Here is a 13,482-nt window from a genome sequence, read left to right on the forward strand (position 1 = left end):
CTTTTAGTCTTTTTTTTATCAGAACATATATATTTGGTCATAGTATTATTGTGGCATGACCATTTTGGTCCTCCGTCAACAAAACATTGAAATATCATTAAATACAAAGACATTTTAGTCATTTTTATACAAAGTGAGCTGACCTCGCTATATTTTTATGTTTGTTTTTTTTTAACTCCACAACTGAAGACCAAAATTCCTTTGTATTTAACCGTAATAAAACTATTTTGTTGATAGAGGACTAAAATTAGTCATGCATGTCACAATAATACTAAGATCAAATGTGAATGTTCCAAAAAAAAAAAAAAAACCTAAAAATGAACTGTCACATATAAATATAGGACTAAAAATGAAATTAACTCTGGTTAATAATGTCATTTCAACCTACTCCATCCTTGGATGGTGTCCTTCACAAATTGCTAATAACGCCAACATTTAGTACATGTTAGCTAGACCGTTGATTTAAAAAATAAATAAATAAATAAAACTCATAGATTTTTGAACAACTAATAAACAAATTACTTTTCGAATGTGCCATTATTACCTTTTAAGACTTTAATTTCAACATTTCTCTCTTCTCATGAGCACCACTCCCACAAGTAAGAAAACTAATTAATTGCAGTATTTGGGGTAAGAAAACTAATTAATTCTCCATCATACACAACTTCTTTGGAATGCCTACATTTACAACATAAAATATAGTGTATACCCATAGTTTGGTTTGAGTTAATTCAAAAAGATTTGTGAATTTTATTTTTCAGTTATGTGAAGAAATGCAAAAATTCATCCTAAATTGATGTTGCATAGCCGTTGAGGCCACATCGTGACTTGTTTTGATACGTTGATCTCAATTATCAAGATCAAGTTTTACAATTATGCAAAACAATTATAACTAGAAATAAATGTGAAACTTTATTTTCTTATATTTACATAACAGTCAGTGTCATGTTTCGATGACAGAATGCTGAATTTGAATTGGTTATCCAAACCTCCACTCAACAACCTCAACAACTTTAGATAGAAAATATAGTTTGCATACTATATTGATGTATTGTAGTTACTTGTTTGTCAATTCAAAGACCACATAATTGAACATTTAACCGATAACAACATTTCATCAATTTTTTACTACTCAAATAAATATAAAAGTACTAAAAAAAAAAAAAAAAAATCATTGATGAGTGGCACTATTGCACAATATAATGTTCCACTTCGATCGTCTCATGCATGTCAACTAGCAAGCTGGAAAGCCAACTGCTTTGGCATTTTCCCTTGAATTCTTATATTCCCTCATCATGCTCAAAACCAAAACCTGGTATGTCCATATCCTGTTCCCCTTCTTTTGATAAAGGATATGGAATAAATAAATTATTCAATCAGGACAAGACATTAAAATCCAACACCTCTATATATATATTATATAAATATGTTGCTATCTTTGTTTTTATCATTACAAATATGAAATTGGAGTTTAATAGACTGCACTATGGATGGAATGCATGAGTGAAGCCATGGTCTACCATTGAAAGGACACATGGGCAAATGGGCAATTATATATCTCATCTCCAACCCTTTTCCAGAGAAAATGATAAGATATATTATATATGCTTGATTGATTAGATATTGCTTTTTTTTTTTTTTTTTTTGTAAGATGATCTCACCTTCGTGAGACTAATCCTAAGTCCACATGACTCTGTCCTGGCCTATAGCTACTGCAGAGGTAAATCGTGCGAGTCGCACAATCAGCGGCTATTAGACCCTAGTCTTCATGAGCGTACAATGAATCCAATATACACCTTTTATCATCTTAAACATTTTTCTCATCTATGTTTCTAGTGAGATTCAGACCCCGGCCATACTGTCGCCTTTCAGTCGTAACATCAGGCCACGAACCACTATACTAAATCTAAGGTGCAAGATCGATATTAATTTCTTTGCATTGTTTATGTTAAATAATGTGAAAAGAAGTTTTTCTTCTGTTTCCTAAAAAAGATCATTTATATTTTCAAAAGGGCCATGATATAATTAGTGATAAAGGATTGAAATTCTACCTAGAGCTTTATATTATATGAAGACTAATAAAATAAAAATAGGTCGCTAGAAATAGGTTTATATTGCTAGCTAGGGAATTAAATGCCAATAGAAAATTCATTTAAAAAAGTGAAAATGCTTTTATTGGTTAAGAGAAGAATGAAGGGATTATAGTGAGTTGAACACTAGATTTGAAAGAAAGCAATATTGTGTTAAGGTTTTGATGAAATCCTCTATCTTCTCTTTGAAACATTATTTAGTCTAAGTCACTTGTAAGGCATAATTGGAGGTGCAATATGATGCATATTATATTTATTGTGAAGCAAAGTTCTATATAAGTTGATTGGCTTTTCAATTTAATCACTGAAATTGAGATTTATACATCTTCAAGGTTTCCTCAAGAGATTTCTCGTCTTTTCACTAAAATAAAAAACACCTATAGATATAATAACGAATTAAATAATTATGAATTTCAACAAAATTTACCTTCAGAAATCTATTGATAAATTAAATACCTATGAGTTTCAATAATTTACCTATAAATTTTTTTCATTGGTAAATTTGATTTTTCAACTTTTTGCAACTCATTGGAGTTGTTAATTGTAAATCCATGTAATTATTCTTGTGTTTCTCCTCTCAGAAAAGTTATATATGAACTTCTATAGAGTAAAATTTTAGTCATATATATATGCGTAAAAAATTATTATGTGTAGAATCACTCTTCTTTCTTTCTTATTATGTAAAAAATGTATAAAGTTTCTTTCATCAAGAGACTAGTTAGGTCCACACACAATAGTCTTATTTGTACTGAATAGGACATCAAGATTCATGCATGCCATCTTATTCAATTCTATCTCATGAATTATACACCAATTATGCGAAGCTTGGGCATTTCCTGGCTTCAAAACTTACTTTTATGGGACAAAGATAGCATTTGAAAGCTTGCATTTACAGGATAGAAGTTGAATTTCCAAGACATACTTTTTATAGGATATCCTTATCTCAATTAACGTGAACCATCGGTCCATCGTTCCATAGCTATGAGGATAGGATAGGATCCAAATTTTTTAGTCGGAAAAAAATTAGTCGCTTGATAGTAAAAGCGACAAAACGAGAATATACAACATAAAAAGAATTTTTTTATTTTTTTAAAATTTTTTTATGACTATCCATAATAGTTTTGAGAAAGTGGAGTGATGCTAAACACTGAACAGCGATGGCCATTGGAACCAAACACTATAATTATGACCATTTGTCCTAGTCATAATAAAATATCTTTTATTTTGAAAAATATATATATATATATATATATATATATATATATATATATATATATAACAATTTTAGCAACAGGGGAAAAAGTTTCTGTATAATCTAACCCATAGACTTGAGTGTATCTCTTAGTTACAAGTTGAGCTTTAAGACGATCAACTTTAACATATAGACTTACTTTGACAGTGTAAATAGAAACACCCGTACGTATTTACTGAATAGAAAAAATAGAAGCAAAATGCGAGTCTCCGTAAAAGCAATGATGAATTAATGTATTAAGTAGTAGAGATTGGATAAAATAAAAATATGTATAATACAACTAAAAATATTTAACGAGTGATAGTTAGAATATATATGTCTGAATGACTTTACATTAGTGGAATTACGTAATAGTTTAGAGGAATTATAATTTTCATCTTAAGCATGAGTAATTTTGTAGTGTTTTCTAATATGATCATAAATTTTATCGAGATTAAGCATGAGTAATTTTGATCGTTAATAGTCATCGTGAAAACGCTCCGCACTTTCCGTGAACTTCCGATCGTGTTCCCGATCTCTCATCGGAACGTGGCCCTCTCTCTTGTTCATGAGAGAGTGTTCTCCCTAACGTTATAGGGCGTTTTTCCGGTCAATCCTGCCAGGTGTTATATATATCATGTTTCCGCATCGTTCACAATTATGCCTGATATACGTTCTTGTGCTTTGGTTCATTATGGCTATACATGCAATCGAATCCAGGTGCGCATCGCTATCGCTCGTCGAGGAAGACAACGATGGATTGGAGGCCCCGGCAGCAGTGGAAGCCCCAGATGCGATCCTCCATTACGATCTGATCGGGCGTTTCCTCACTGACAGACCGATCAAATTTGATCACATGCAGCAAGTGCTCGCCTCTGTGTGGAGACCGGTCATGGGCATGCGTGTCCAACCGCTCGACGAAAACTTGTTTCTCTTCCAGTTTCCGCACCAGAAAGATCGGCAGCGTGTTCTCGATGATGGCCCCTGGTCTTACGAGAATAACACGTTGATCTGCGACGTGGTTCCACCGGGGACTAGGCCTGAGGATGTGCCATTGGAAGCGATCTCGTTTTGGATCCGCATCCACGGCTTACCGGCGATATATGCATCGACGGATTTCATCACTCGCGTCGGCAATTATGTGGGATCTTTTCTCGCAATCGATCCTAACAACTTTGGTGGATCATGGCGTAGCTACCAACGCATCCGGGTACGGTTGGATCTATCCGTCCCTCTGAAGCGTCGGTTGAAGATTTTTCGTAAAGATGGGTCGACTCAGTGGCTCTCATTCACATACGAAAGACTCGGAACCTTCTGTTTCTGCTGCGGGATTTTGGGCCATTCAGACAAATTCTGCAAACGGGTCTACGAAGAAGGATTGGAGCCAGAGTCGTTTCCCTATGGAGCTTGGATGCGCGCGGAGTCTCGTCGCCAAGCAAAACCAGTGGGCGCACGATGGCTGCTAGCGGACCTTGCCCGGGATACGGTGGTGTCGTCGGTACCCCCGCCACCAGTTCCCACAGTGAATGTGACAGAAGAGGAGGAAGATGGAGCGTTGCATGGCGTTCTTAAACGTCGCAGGGAAGATAATGAAGAATCAAATGATTTGGTCATGGCTAAACATGTCTCTACAACATCTCCGGCGGGTCTGGCGGGCCAGATCCGCCCATCGCAATGACTATCCTAAGCTGGAACTGCCGGGGGATGGGTAGCGACCGGACAGTTCAAGAATTACTGGGCGTTGTGTCCAGGAAGCGACCCAGCTTCGTTTTCCTTATGGAAACGAAAGCTTTATTATGGCAAGTGGAACGAGTGAAAGTTAAGTTAGGTTTCGAAGGTTTAATTTGTGTGGAATGTACAGGAATGGGGGGTGGACTCGCACTTTTTTGGAGAGATACGGGGATGGCTACTCTTCTAAGCTATTCCGACAATCATATTGACGTTACTGTCTCTCTGCCGGATAGGCCGGAGTGGCGTTTAACCTGCTTTTATGGTCACCCAGATAGAACGGACCGCCATTTGTCGTGGGGGCTTCTTCGACGACTAAAGGATGAATCGCAGCTGCCATGGAGTGTAATTGGTGACTTCAACGACATTCTGAGCCAGTCGGAAAAGAGGGGCATACACTCACATCCAACGGCTCAGATCGATGCTTTCAATGATATTTTGGATGAATGCCGCCTTGTCGATTTAGGCATGGTAGGCAGCCCCTTCACATGGGATAAAGGTCGTGGCACGGAAGCATGGGTGGAGGAACGCCTTGATAGAGCGGTGGCGACGACAGATTGGCTAGATATGTTTGAGAATGCGGTGGTTTACAATGTTTTTGTTCTATCCTCGGATCATACTGCCATTCTGCTGGACATCGAGGATCGGGATTTCCGTGGTGCTACGAAGAAGTTCAATTTTGAATCTGCATGGCTTGCAGACGAGGGTTGCGGGAAAATTATCGACAACACCTGGCGGAGTACGATTGGCATGGATTTCCAGTCACGGATTGACATCTGCGGCCGACATTTGGGGAAGTGGGGTGGCGATTTATTTCGACGCTTTGGGAATCGCATGAAAGTTCTACGCGGCCGGCTGGAGGCACTAAGAGACTCACGCATTCCCGAAGACATCTCGACATATTTAATGATTGAGAAAGAGTTGCGCGCTCTGCTTCGTCAGGAAGAAATATTCTGACAACAACGAGCTAAGCAACTTTGGTTGAAGCATGGGGATTTGAATACTAAATATTTTCATAAGTCGGCAACAGCCCGCCGTCGATCCAACCTGCTTCTTCGTATGAAAACGCCAGATAATGTTTGGGTGGAAGGCCCCGAGATGCACGCGGAGGTGCTGAGGTATTACAATCATATTTTTCTATCGGAAGGCACACGAGCTGATCTTTTTAATAGGGTGCCCAATCGAGTCACAGCCGAGATGAATGCATCATTATTACAACCCTTCTCTATGGCAGACGTCAAGGCAACTCTTTTCTCGATGGCGCCAGAGAAAGCTCCAGGCCCGGACGGTATGACACCAGCCTTCTATCAACAGTTTTGGCCAGTGGTAGGCCATGACTTATATATTTTTATCATGAACTGCATAACGAGTCGGTCGCTTCCACATAGGCTAAACGACTCCAATATCGTGTTAATCCCCAAAAAAAAGGTACCTGAAAAAGTTTCTGACCTGCGCCCTATTGCGCTTTGCAATATGGCTTATAAGGTCCTGGCTAAGATGCTAGCTAATCGCCTAAAGGACGTGCTGGAATCAGTCGTCTCGGCGTCGCAAAGTGCATTTATACCGAATAGATTATTAACTGACAATGTGATTGTAGCCGGTGAGGTGGGACATTTTCTAAGGCGCAAAACAAATGGGATTATGGGATGGGCTGCGCTAAAACTCGACATGGCCAAGGCCTATGATCGCATGGAATGGGGCTTTTTGGAGGGTATGCTGAATGCTTTGGGGTTTGTTAAAGAGTGGACGGACCTGCTGATGATGTGTGTGACGTCGGTCCGTTATGCCATCCATGTCAATGGCGAAGAGGTAGGGACAGTTCTTCCTACGAGAGGTATCCGTCAAGGGGACCCGCTATCCCCGTACTTATTTATCCTGTGTGCTGAAGGCCTTTCTATTTTGTTACAACAGGCCGAGGCCCGGGGGGATATACATGGGATTCGGGTGGCTAGGGGTGCCCCACCTATTTCACACCTCTTCTTCGCAGACGACAGTCTCCTATTTTTCAGAGCCGTAGAAACAGAAGCCATTCATGTACAGAATTGTCTAAACACATATAGTGCTGCATCGGGACAGGTAATTAATTTCGATAAATCCAATGTCATGTTCAGCTCCAATGCTACACCCGATGTGAAAAACGTGGTGTCCACCACTTTGGGTGTGCCTGTAACGACTGATCTGGGACGTTACTTAGGGCTCCCGTCGGTTTTAGGCCGAAATAAGACATCCACGTTCAAATATATTGAACAACGGATTCGAGACCGCATTGGGGGTTGGCAACAACGGTTTTTATCTAGAGCAGGAAAGGAAGTCCTTTAGAAGAGTATCGCCCAAGCTTTGCCCATATTTACCATGGCAGTCTTCTTGTTACCAGGACGAGTGTGTGACTCAATTGAAAAATGTTTTAATCGTTACTGGTGGGGGAGCGGTAGGGCCGTTGGTAACGGCATTCATTGGTTAAGTTGGAGTCGTCTTTGTGTTCCCAAGGACCAATGCGGCCTTGGGTTCAAACATCTGCACGAATTTAATTGTGCCCTATTGGCTAAACAGGGATGGCGTCTGATGGTGTATCCCAGCTCGTTAGTGAGTCGCATTCTGAAGGCGAAATATTACCCAAAGACGAACTTCTTGACAGCTCAAATGGGTAATAACCCAAGCTATATTTGGCGAAGCATCATGGCAGGTCAAGACTTACTCAAAATTGGCGCTGCCCGACGTATTGGGAATGGCAGGTCAACCAACATATGGTCTTGGCCGTGGTTGTCAGATACGCAGTCACCGGAGCTCCACACTTCTGTTATAGAGGAGCTCAAAGATGCGACGGTCGATGGTCTCATGGACTCGCAAGGTTCCTGGGATGCTCAAATTATACATGATTTATTTACTGAGAGTGATCGAAGTAGAATCCTGGCAACGCCTATTTCGTGTACGCAGGAGGACTCGTGGCGATGGCAGGGGGACCCGCGAGGTATGTACACTGTTAAACACGGGTATGATTTACTCACCAAGTCCCGCCATTACCCCATTAATGTTCCGGGGTTCACAGCCTGGAACAAATTGTGGAAATTGCCCGTGCCACCAAAAATTCGAAACTTCTTATGGAGGTGCATTCGAGGCATTGTGCCGGTGAAAGAGACGCTCAAACTCCGTCACGTATGGATTGGGGGAGGGTGCCCTCTCTGTGCTTTTCCATCTGAAACTCTGGACCATCTCTTTTGTGATTGCAACATTGCGCGCAAGGTCTGGGGTGAGGAACTGGATATGGATGCTTTGTCCGTTACTTCATGCATGCAGCTGGCCCTGGGGTTCGCGTCTGATGAAGTCGCGATCCATCTGGCGGCGGCTTTCTGGTCGTTATGGTCTGCTCGTAACGCTAAGGTGTGGAAGGATGAAAATCGTTCAGTTGAGTCTCTTCGCATCCAGGTTCATCTTTTACGTACGCAATGGAAGGATACTTTTGGGGGTGTCGGGAGGACAACACGCGATGGCTCCGGGACGGTCGCATGGACTCCACCACCACAGCCATGGCTAAAATGTAACGTCGATGCAGCTCTTCTCGCGACCGGTGCAGGTTTTGGGGCAGTTCTCCGAAACCACGAAGGTCGTTTTGTCGCGGCTCACAATGGCAGAATAGCCAACATTACAGACCCTCTCATGGCGGAAGCTATAGCGGTGAAGGAAGCGCTTACTTGGTTAAAACACCACAACTGGAATAATGTAGTTTTAGAAACCGACTGTTTAAATTTATCTGTTGCTTTTAATTCTCGTTGTCTTGATTTATCGTATGTCGATTCAATTATAAAGCAGTGTCAACTGCTTGCCTGTGACATTGGGAACGTTCGAGTTCACCATGTCAAGCGGTCAGCGAATCACGTGGCTCATGTGCTTGCACGGGCAACGGTTTCTGGATCTGTCCTAGGGTCGTGGGATACATACCCACCCCAGTGTATTTCTGATCTTTTGAATTAATCTACTGGTTCCGGTTTGTTTCAAAAAAAAAAGATGAGTTTTAGTAGATGAATATGGGTGAGATTTCACATGAGATATCCTATTTCACATGAGTAATTTTGTAGTGCTTTCTAATATAATCATAGATTCAATTGAATGGCAATATAAACAAGAAAACTACTTATGAGTAACCCATTGCAAATAAGCAACAAGCAATATTTGGAAAGAGGGACTATGAGTTGGGTGTCCATAGTAGGCTAGTATTGATGCAAGAGGAGTCTAACGATTGCAAAGCATGTCATATGATACTAGAGATAACGGGAGATGCAATAATAGTGTCAATGATATTAGAGGTGTTAAAAGGACGAGCTCGATCGGACAACTATCCGAGCTGACCCGTCACGAGTCAAATGAGACCACTCCTATGAAAGAGTGTGGATTTATTTGGCCATTCGATTTATGTTAATCTTTTGGATCATGTTCGTTTGATTAATTTAATTTTTTGAAATTTAAAAAAATAATTGACATTGAATTAATTGTAAATTTAATGAATTATAGTTTTGCCCCAAGTTATTAGTTATGATAAGATCACAATCATTGATTTGTCAAGATATGTCCACATAAATTGTGTGCATTTATGGACCATAGATGATGCAAAATCAATGGATAGATGTTGATCCCAAATTTGTAGCTAATTTTCAAAATTTCAAGCACACAGGGACAACTTAATAAACAATAATAAACAATAATTAACTAAGAGCAAATCAGTAAATTAGGAGTCCAATAATTAATTCCAAAAATACGTTGCATAACACACAAAAACGGGTTACAAACTACACCACAACGAATTGCACAACCAACACACGCGAGCATAGGCTTGCTCCCTAGCAGGTTCAATATAGACCACGTTGAGTAGTCTCGATGGAACCACGGGTCTATTGAACCCGTTGAAATGTCCAGTGATCTTACCACCAGCTGAACGAATAACAAATAAAATCGAAATACGTTGCACAATCCACAACATTAAATTGCACAACTAACACCACTGGGTTGCACAACTAACACAACCGACCCCGTGATCTAGCCACCAACTGGACGGAGAACAAATAAAATCAAAATACATTGCACAATCCAAACACACGGGTTGCATAATCCACAATAACGGATTGCACAATCCACAACAACGGATTGCACAATCCACAACAACAGATTGCACAACTCACACCACTAAGTTGCACAACTAACACAACCGACCTTGTGATCTTGCCACCAGTTGGACAAAGAACAAATAAGGGTGTGTTTGGAAACCCGGAAAATGACTTCTGGAAGTCATTTTCCGGGGTTTTGGTGTTTGGTTACATTGGAAAATGACTGGTCAAAGGAAAATGGGGTGGAAGTCAATGGAAAAGGAAGGCAATTTTATGGAAAATGACTTCCCCTTTTTTTTGGGGGAAGTCATTTTCCAACTTTTACACCAACATCATCAACACCATACCACCACCACCACCACTACCAACATACCACCGTCGCCGCCATCTCCACCATACCACCGCCACCACCACCACCATACCACCGTTGTCACACCACCACCATCACACCACCGCCGCCGCCACCACTACCACCATACCACCGCAACCACCGTCGCCACCACTACCGTCGCCGCCACTACCACCATACCACCGCAACCACCGTCGCCACCACTACCGTCGCCGCCACTACCACCATACCACCGCAACCACCGTCGCCGCCATCACCACCATACCACCGCCCCACCACCACCATACCATCGCACCCACCGCCGCCGCCACCACCACCATACCACCGCAACCACCGCCGCCGCCACCACCACCATACCACCGCCGCCACCACCACACCACCGCCACCGCCACCACCGCCACCACCACTACCATACCACCGCAACCACCGTCGCCGCCACCACCACCATACCACCGCAACCACTGTCGCCGCCACCACTACCGTCATACCACCGCCGCCGCCACCACCACCATACCACCGCCACCACTACCACACCACCGCCGCCACCGCCACCACCACCATACCACCACCACCACCACCACACCACCGCCGCCACCACCACCATACCACCGCAACCACCACCACCACCATACCACCGCAACCACCGTCGCCGCCACCACTACCACCATACCACCGCCGCCGCCGCCACCACCATACCACCGTCGCCGCCACCACCACCACCACCACACCATCGTCATACTACCACCACCATCACACCACCACCAATTATTATTATTATTATTATTATTATTATTATTATTATTATATAACGAATAACACAACTACCACTACACCACCACCACCACCATAATATTTTTGATATATTATTAGTTTTTTTTTTTTTTGTTGAAAAACTTAGCTATTTTTTATTATATTTAAAATTAATATTATATTATTATATATTATTATACATGTTGTAATATTCTAAATAAAATAATTAAAATGTTTAATTATACAATTCTACTCATTTTCCAGAAAATGAACCAAACACACAAAAACAGTTTTCCAGAATGCAACCAAACACCGTAAAGGAAAATGTTTTCCGAAAAATGACTCATTTTCCAGAAAACATTTTCCAGAAGTCATTTTCCTGGTTTCCAAACGGACCCTAAAATTGAAATACGTTGTACAACCCCACACACTGGTTGCACAATCCACAACAACAGATTGGCACAACCATATTATCTAGAATGCATATATATATATAGCTCAAAGCCTCCCTAGCTCCCATGGCTTCGGGTTCCCGCACGGAGAATAGGCCATCAATATAGCTCATAACCACCCCAATCACTATGCCCCTGTCGTCTCTAACAACCCAACCAAATCTCATTCTCCTATTCGCAAAGTCCATGGCGACATCAATATTCACTTTGATAAAATGTGGGGCGTTATCTTTTGAAGTTAAGTGTTATGATTTAGATTTAAGAAAAGTAGGGTGTTACAGCCACCCCTGTAAGAGGGTGAAACTCTCACACTGCAACTGTAAGGGCTCGATCATGTGTCCTTGCCTACAATCAGCCACAAGAACAAATTGAGCTACCATGCGGGCTGATTGAGTGTTCTTTATTCTGCTGAAAGTCTGTAGATATATATTGTACAAGGCATTAGTTATAGACTAGTGTATAACTCTAAGTTTTGAAAAGGGAAACTTTTGAACTTTCTTTCCATCTAGCATTGAGCACCAACAGACATTGTAATTCTTCAGTATGAATTATTATTTTTATTTTTCTTTAAAATTATCAACTGCTTTTAATTTGTTTAGTTTTGTGTTGGTATATGATTCATTCATACCATCACAACATAGAGTTCCTCTGAACAACTTATGACATTTTTCGACTTGACACAAAGGAAGAAAGACATCACGCCATTTGAGTTTTGTAATTCTTACCATATTAGGTCTTCTAATTTCAAAAGACTTATGAGTAGATCGATGGTCGACGTTCTTGCAATGTGGAAATGGATGCTTGTGATTTCATGAGATATAGAAATAAGATTATGTATGGTAAAGTAATGGGCTGACATTTTCTTCTTGGGGAAGTGCTAGATTCTTAAGCACTACTGAACTTCCAACGCCCTATTTATTATTGTTTTTTTGTATTTTTCGTAAGTGGTCCAGCTTGCCCTTGTAGAGGAATCCTTTGAAGCCCACGTTAGTGATTATACAAAAATTATTCATGGCTATGCAAAGCAAAATCTTGTCCGAGAAGCTAAAAATATGATTTTGACGATGAAAATACATTTGAAGCAAGGTTGATAATCTTAAGCGAGTAGAAAATACATTTGAAGAATTAATGCTGCTTGGAGAACCGTTGGACAGAAGATCCTACGGGTCAATGATTATGGTCTATATTAGAACGAGAGAACTTATTAAAGCAGAGGGCTTGCTTAGAGTAATGAACGATCAAGAGATTTATGCTGAAAGAGAAGTTTATAAAGCACCGCTAAGAGCTTACTCCATGGTTGGCGAGGAGGTCAAAGGGTTTTCAATGCAATCCAATTAGCGGGCATCATCCCTAATGCCAAGATTTGTGGGCTAGTTGTAAATACTTATCTCGTGGCAGGCCAACTCCAACGAAACCCTCTTGCTGCAACAAATTGGCCTAATTAATCTCTTAAGACACAACCAAAACATACATGAAGACTTGTTAGAAGCTATTAATGGAGTTTCCTATCTTCTCAATAAGAGAGATGTAGTCCTTGTGAGGGAGAAAGAGCAACAGTGTGAGAGTAGATCTTATTGCTGGCAAGTCCTTGTTAGCTTCATGTTTCATGAGTGGTCAATCAAACAAGACAACCAATATGGTTGAGTGATCTCTTTAGCCACCCTAAGGTTCAGGGCTCGACCCTGCTTCTAAAAGAACCTTTTGTCTATATTACTGTACAAGCAGCTCAATTGGTACTCAAGTGGCAGATTGAGGGCGCACGAGCAACTCAATTGGTACTCAGGTG

The sequence above is a fragment of the Ipomoea nil genome, unplaced genomic scaffold (genome assembly GCF_001879475.1).
Source record: "Ipomoea nil cultivar Tokyo-kokei standard unplaced genomic scaffold, Asagao_1.1 scaffold2759, whole genome shotgun sequence".
Lineage (NCBI taxonomy): Eukaryota > Viridiplantae > Streptophyta > Magnoliopsida > Solanales > Convolvulaceae > Ipomoea > Ipomoea nil.